The sequence below is a fragment of the Leptidea sinapis genome, chromosome 41, assembly GCF_905404315.1.
Source record: "Leptidea sinapis chromosome 41, ilLepSina1.1, whole genome shotgun sequence".
NCBI lineage: Eukaryota > Metazoa > Arthropoda > Insecta > Lepidoptera > Pieridae > Leptidea > Leptidea sinapis.
Window position 1 is genome coordinate 1,733,222 of NC_066305.1, and position 6,228 is coordinate 1,739,449.

Consider the following 6,228-nt stretch of genomic DNA (forward strand, 5'->3'; position numbering starts at 1 on the left):
CTTAATTCTTAATAACAGTCGTATTATAAACATTGTGTGGTTGTAGATAAATCAAGCAGACGATTCAGGCTTCCACAATGTTGGCGGCGGTTCCGCGATGAATAATCGCGGTTATTCCGGCGGCGGATACAACGGATATGGGAATGGTGAATCAGCTTTTGGAAATGGTTTTGGTAGCGGAATGCAAGGAATGATGATATAATAATAAACCTTTACTGCAGCACCAAAATAAAATAATTATAATAAATAATAAATCTTTATTTGTTGCAAAGAAAAAAATACAATTTTGCTTAAAATTACCCCCGACCCCCAAACTAGGACAGCCCGTGACATGGGGGTCAGTCTCTTCCCAGTTGTGCATTCTAAAATGTCAAATAACAAACATCAACATATTTTAAGGTCTAACAATGGAAGTTATGCAACAAATTATGAAGACAGAAACTATTTTATATATTATTTAGGGCGTGTATTGTGTGTTTGTGTGTGTATGTGTGTGTGTATATGTGTGTGTATATATGTGTGTGTGTGTGTGCGTGTGTGTGTGTGTGTGTGTGTGTATGTGTGTGTGTGTGAGTATGTGTTTAGCTTTTTATTTTTCAAATGCTATACCTGGATTAAGTAGTGGTTATCGAATAAGATTTTCAGTAGCTTCGTAATTTAGGTTTCTTAACATGTTCTTGAGTTTATGTCTAAGTTCATATATATTACATTTACAAATTGTATGATATTTCTAAAATTACTAGTAGAAGTTGTTTCTATATAACATTTGCAATAAATATATTTATTAAATTATATTGTTTTACTTCCAAATTTAAGTTCAATTGTAAGAGCTTGTATGTTGGAGAACAGTGCCATTACTTTCATGTATTTGCATGCGATATAGCTTAAAAATATCATATCAAGAAATATTATGTTCAAATCTTTATAATTTGAAAATTGTTTGACTAGTACCAGTGGGAGGCTCCAGGAAGCCGGCTAGCTTATGTGTACCGCAACGGCGCCTATTTATGCCGTGAAGCAGTAATGTGTAAACATGACTGTGTTTCGGTCTGAAGGACGCCGTAGCTAGTGAAATTACTGGGCAAATGAGACTTAATATCTTATGTCTCAAGGTAACGAACGCAATTGTAGTGCCGCTCAGAATTTTTGGGTTTTCCGAGAATCCTGAGCGGCACTGCTTGCAATGGGTAGGGCGTATCAATTACCATCAGCTGAACGTCCTGCTCATCTCGTCCCTTATTTTCATAATAAATATAACTACTTGACTAGTATGTGAACTGAAAATAACCGAATTAGTACATATTATTATTATCAAAAATCTTCTAATATCATATTTTAAAAAAAATCTTTGCATTTTTTGCTTATTTTAAGTAACAATCAAAAAATGTCAAAATTTTGCACATTCAATAAGGTAAGACCGCGCTTATTTAATATAACATAACAACTGTAACATTCCAGTTATAAGTATTAAGTACATTGTGATAAACACAACGAACATAAACATTAACTGAAGAATTATTTTGTAATTGGCGGTCTTTCCGGGGAAATACTGAGAAATATACCTATAAATACTGGGAAAGAAAGTTTATTCTAATGCTTGGTTGCATATGATAGCATAGACTACTACAAGCGTATAGACGACCTAACAGCTCGATAATGCATGATCGATTTTTATTGTCTAATGTGTGCGTTAGCTAGTGGTGGTAATTAAAACTAGTACATTGTGAAATAGTCTACGGAAAATTTTAGTATATTGTTTTAACTTATTTAGGTTTTCAAAATAATAGTTATATATCTATCACTTAATAAATGAAAGAAACCAATCCAGCGTTTTTTCTTTTTTTTAAATTAGTTATTAATATTGTTGCGTTCAACATGAAATTCTTATCAGGAAATTGCAACACTATGGCATATGAGGAAGCGCTTTAAATTTATTAATCTCATATATGAATAACAGGATACAGTATGTTGAAGTCAATAGTGTAAGGTCTTCAGGCTCTGTGTTAGGAATAGGCGTCCGGCAGGGTTCAATTCTCGGTCCATTTCTGTTTTTAGTTTATATCAATGATCACCCTATCTTATAGAGAACACACATGATATAGTATTGTTTGCGGATGATACATCACAATTATTTAAAGTTAATCGATATGCAACTACTATTGAAGATGTAAATAATGCTATTTCTAAGGTAGAACAATGGTTCAAAGTAAACAATCTTCTTTTGAATGGTAAGAAAACGAAATGCTTAAAATTCATATTACCAAAAGATTAACACACATATAAAATTAAATGGAGAAATGTTGGATCTTGTAAATAAGACAGTGTTCTTGGGTATAACTCTAGATGAGAAGCTTCAGTGGGGTGACCATATATCTGCCTTAACAAACAGATTAAGCTCTGCAGCATATGCGGTTAAGAAGATAAGAGAACTGACTGACATAGATACGGCCAGAATAGTATATTTTAGTTACTTCCACAGCATTATGAGCTATGGTATCCTTTTATGGGGTAATGCTGCTGAGATCAATACGATATTTGTGCTGCAGAAGAGAGCCGTTACAGCCATTTATAACATGGGATCTAGAATTTCGTTAAGAAATAAGTTTAAAGAAATAGGTATTATGACAGTGGCCTCTCAATACATTTACGAGAATTTGATGTTTGTACAAAAGAATAAAAATAAGTTCACAAAACTAAGTGACTTACATAGTATTAATACTAGAAATAAGGGTAGACTTGCCATGCCTGCCACAAGACTCCATAAAGTCAGTAATTCTTTTAGGTATCAGTGTGTTCGCTTCTATAATAAACTCCCCGAACATATAGCAAATATGTCTATAAACAAATTCAAAGCCTTCTCAAAAAGTAAATTAAGCAGCAAAGGCTATTTTACAATATCCAAGATTATTAAAGCAGCCTGGAATTGAATTGCTCTACTTAAGTGTGATTTGTTTTATGTGATTTTAATTGTTTGATGTTATTTATATTACTTATTTGATTTGTTTGATTTTAATTTTATCTGTTTGATATTAATTATTTATTATTATGAAATTAAGTGTATGACTGAACTTAAGCCATTGTAAATCAATGTTATGAGTTCAATAAACCTTTTGATTTTGGTTGTAATTAGTTGACGACCTATATAGCCGAGTGGTTAGCGACCCTACCTACTAAGCTAGAGGTCCCGGGTTTGAATTCCGGTAGGTGCACACATATTTATATGATGAATATGGATGTTTGTTCCCGAGTCATGGATATGTATTTATGTATGTTTAAGTAAGTATATAGTATTAAATATATTATTGTCTTGCAACCCATAGCACAGGCTATGCCTAATTTGGAGCAAGATAATGTGTGTAAATGTGTGTCAATATTATTATTATTATTATCTCCCACAGTTAATATCAATATAAAAATAGTTAAGAATTTATGATGTCTTACAAATTTACACTAATTTTGAAATGGTGCAGTAGGCTCTTGCCTCTCATCAAGTAACTAAGGTTGATAGTTTTTGATAATTAAGAAACCTAGAAGATTTCTATACATCAGAACTTTACTTCAAATATCCTCCTCCGTGGTCGTTCACTCTTTACAGAGTGGTCGTGGTTGCATGATGAGACTAGGTACACACAAGATGTATCTATGGTGGATGATGCAGCCCTTGCAATGCGCCTCCACTTGCCACGATCTGCAGCGATACGGGAACATTGGACTATGGTGGTTTGTGTCACAGCCTTTATTAGGTCCATCGCGTAGGTGACCGACCTCGTGACCGCTTGCCTTCCACTCGTTCTTGGACCACGAGTCGTTCCATGGTCACGGGTTTCACGGCGTAGAAATCGCACCACCAAAAGCCTGGGTGGTTTGCTGGAGGTGGTAACTCGGAGCCCTGCTCGACATGATCGAGATCGATATCCGTCAGCTTAGATCCTACTAATGCAGCCATAGTCAGGAGCAAATGATGCAGGTTTTCATTGGGCGATTCAGGTATCCCACAAATTTCTAGTTCGTTTGCCATCATTGTTTGGTATAGAGAATTTATTTGCCCTTGGAGTACTTCATTTTGCATGCACAAGTACTCAACCTTAGTTGCTTTTTCTTCTGCTACCTTTAGACGTTTCTCATTTTTAACAATTAGCTAGCCAATTCTTTGACTTTATTTTCACAGCGTCTCAGTGCACATATGTGTGTGTGCACAGTGTAGTACGAGGGAGAAAGCTCCTTGAAAACCGCACTGTGGAGGACCGCCACACATCCAGATGGTGGGGATGAAATCCTAACTTGTGGCGTATCGTGCGAAGGTGGAATTCGGCGGCAGGAATCAGGTTAAACAGCTCTTCGGAACACTCCCCGTGATAAATGCGGTAGAAGACACACAATGATGCGACGTCTCTACGCAACGCCAAGAGATCCAGCCGTTCACAGAGCACTGAGTCCCCGATAATTCGAGCTGCTCTACGTTGCTCGCGGTCAAATGGATCGAGCAGATACTGGGGTGCGCCAGACCAGAGATGACAGCAATACTCCATGTGTGGCCGGACCTGCGCTTTGTAGAGCGCTAGAATGTGGGCCGGCTTGAAGTATTGCCGTGCTCTTATTGATGACGCCCAGCTTCTTCGAAGCCAATTTGGCTTTGCCCTCCAGATGGCCACGGAATTCGCAATCGCTCGAGATTTCGAGACCCAGTATTCCGATACTAGGCGCGGCTTTAAGAGAAGTGTTCTCGAAGATAGATATATATAGATATCAGCCCTAAGCAGGCGGTTTTCATCTGTCAACATCGTTAAGGGCGACGGTGGTTCTTGCGATTGGTTCACTGAAGTTGGGTTAGTCAGTTTAGGTTTCCTGATCGTAACGTTTTCATCTCTTTGAGTTGGTGTTACACTATTATCTGCGCCCTTTTTAGTCACAGACGAGCAATCTGGGCTTGTGATATTTACACAAGTAAGATGAAATCGTTTTACACATTTTGATTCAGAGCAACTTATGTATCTCTTATCAGTAATAGTATTTGTACAAGCAGCACAACGAATATTTTGTTTCGAAATCATATTATAAAAAAAACCTTTACCAATAGATCCGCTACAATTGCGACAGTCGCTATCGTTCGAAAATCACAGTTTCGTGGTACACGGGTCAGCGACAAGGCGACGGCGAGCTCGCGACGCGACGAATAACTTGTAGGTAGTTACAAATGTTTGTAATGGATTCTGTAATTCTGTTTATGCCACTGGTTTACTAACTTTCTTTAGATTAAGGTAATAAAAGTTTTTCACAAGAACGGTAATCCTTTACACTATTTATGAATTAAATAACTTGGAGTGAGCAAGTAATGGTGTGCACTTGTTGACGTTTCCGAATGACTCAATATTAAAAATCAATAATTCAAAATTTATGTAATGCATTTAAAATAATGTTCATACATACAATACTGTAGCGCGTGAGTCCTCTCTCCCACGTGGGATAATAATTACGTAATAGAATAAAAAAATATTCTTCCTTTCATACGTATATTCTTCTATTATGGTTCAATATGTTACATTATTTTATTAAATACTAGCTGAACCAGTAAACGTTGTACTGCCATCATAGTTAACAGCTGTAGTTAATCTACTAAGTATAGGTAGCTAGAATAAAGTTCGTTTTTTAACCTCCTGAGAAACAAAGATTCTAATTAGTTATTCATTTCAATTTGATTTCTGAACGACGGGGGCACATCAAAGAAAAATCAAAATCGTTGTTTTTATTTAATTCCGAGCATTTTCATATTAATTCATCTTTTAAACCTTCTCTGAACTTCCACTTCCAATTAATTAATTTAAGACCAAAATTAGCCATATCGGTCCAGCTGTTCTCGAGTTTTAGCGAGACTAACGAACAGCAATTCATTTTTATATATAAAGATATAGATAAAATATTAGGACGAAAGCCGACCGTTCTTACTTTAGTTCATTCTCTAATCTCTCTGATCTGTCTTATTCGATTGTGTTCTCATTCCCGTCAATATTCAAAATTAAAATAAAATCTTATTCCTTAGCTTGACGGCCAACAATACGAGGGCGGCACTGAAAATTTCGGGAATCACGGAAGTGACACAACATTACTATTCAAAAATGTATTTATTGCTTTTCGAAGTATTCTCCGCGAAATTTGACACATTTTTCCATACGATGGAAGCAATCATTGAAGCAACCGTTTCATTCGAAAGTTGGGGTGTCCAAAATGGCC

At 36.2% G+C, this 6,228-nt stretch overlaps 2 long non-coding RNA genes across 4 annotated transcripts in view; one reads left to right on the forward strand and one right to left on the reverse strand.

Moving 5' to 3' along the window:
* LOC126976546 (uncharacterized) overlaps positions 1–233 on the forward strand; it is a 25,040-nt gene extending 24,807 nt beyond the window's left edge. For all 3 annotated transcript variants that reach the window (XR_007731928.1, XR_007731929.1, XR_007731930.1), the window contains exon 3: positions 47–233. This is a non-coding gene — a long non-coding RNA (uncharacterized LOC126976546). The remainder of the gene's footprint in view (positions 1–46) is intronic.
* LOC126976547 (uncharacterized) overlaps positions 1–5,346 on the reverse strand; it is a 24,257-nt gene extending 18,911 nt beyond the window's left edge. Inside the window, exon 1 of the long non-coding RNA XR_007731931.1 lies at positions 5,072–5,346. This is a non-coding gene — a long non-coding RNA (uncharacterized LOC126976547). The remainder of the gene's footprint in view (positions 1–5,071) is intronic.
* Between the last annotated feature and the right edge of the window lie 882 nt (positions 5,347–6,228).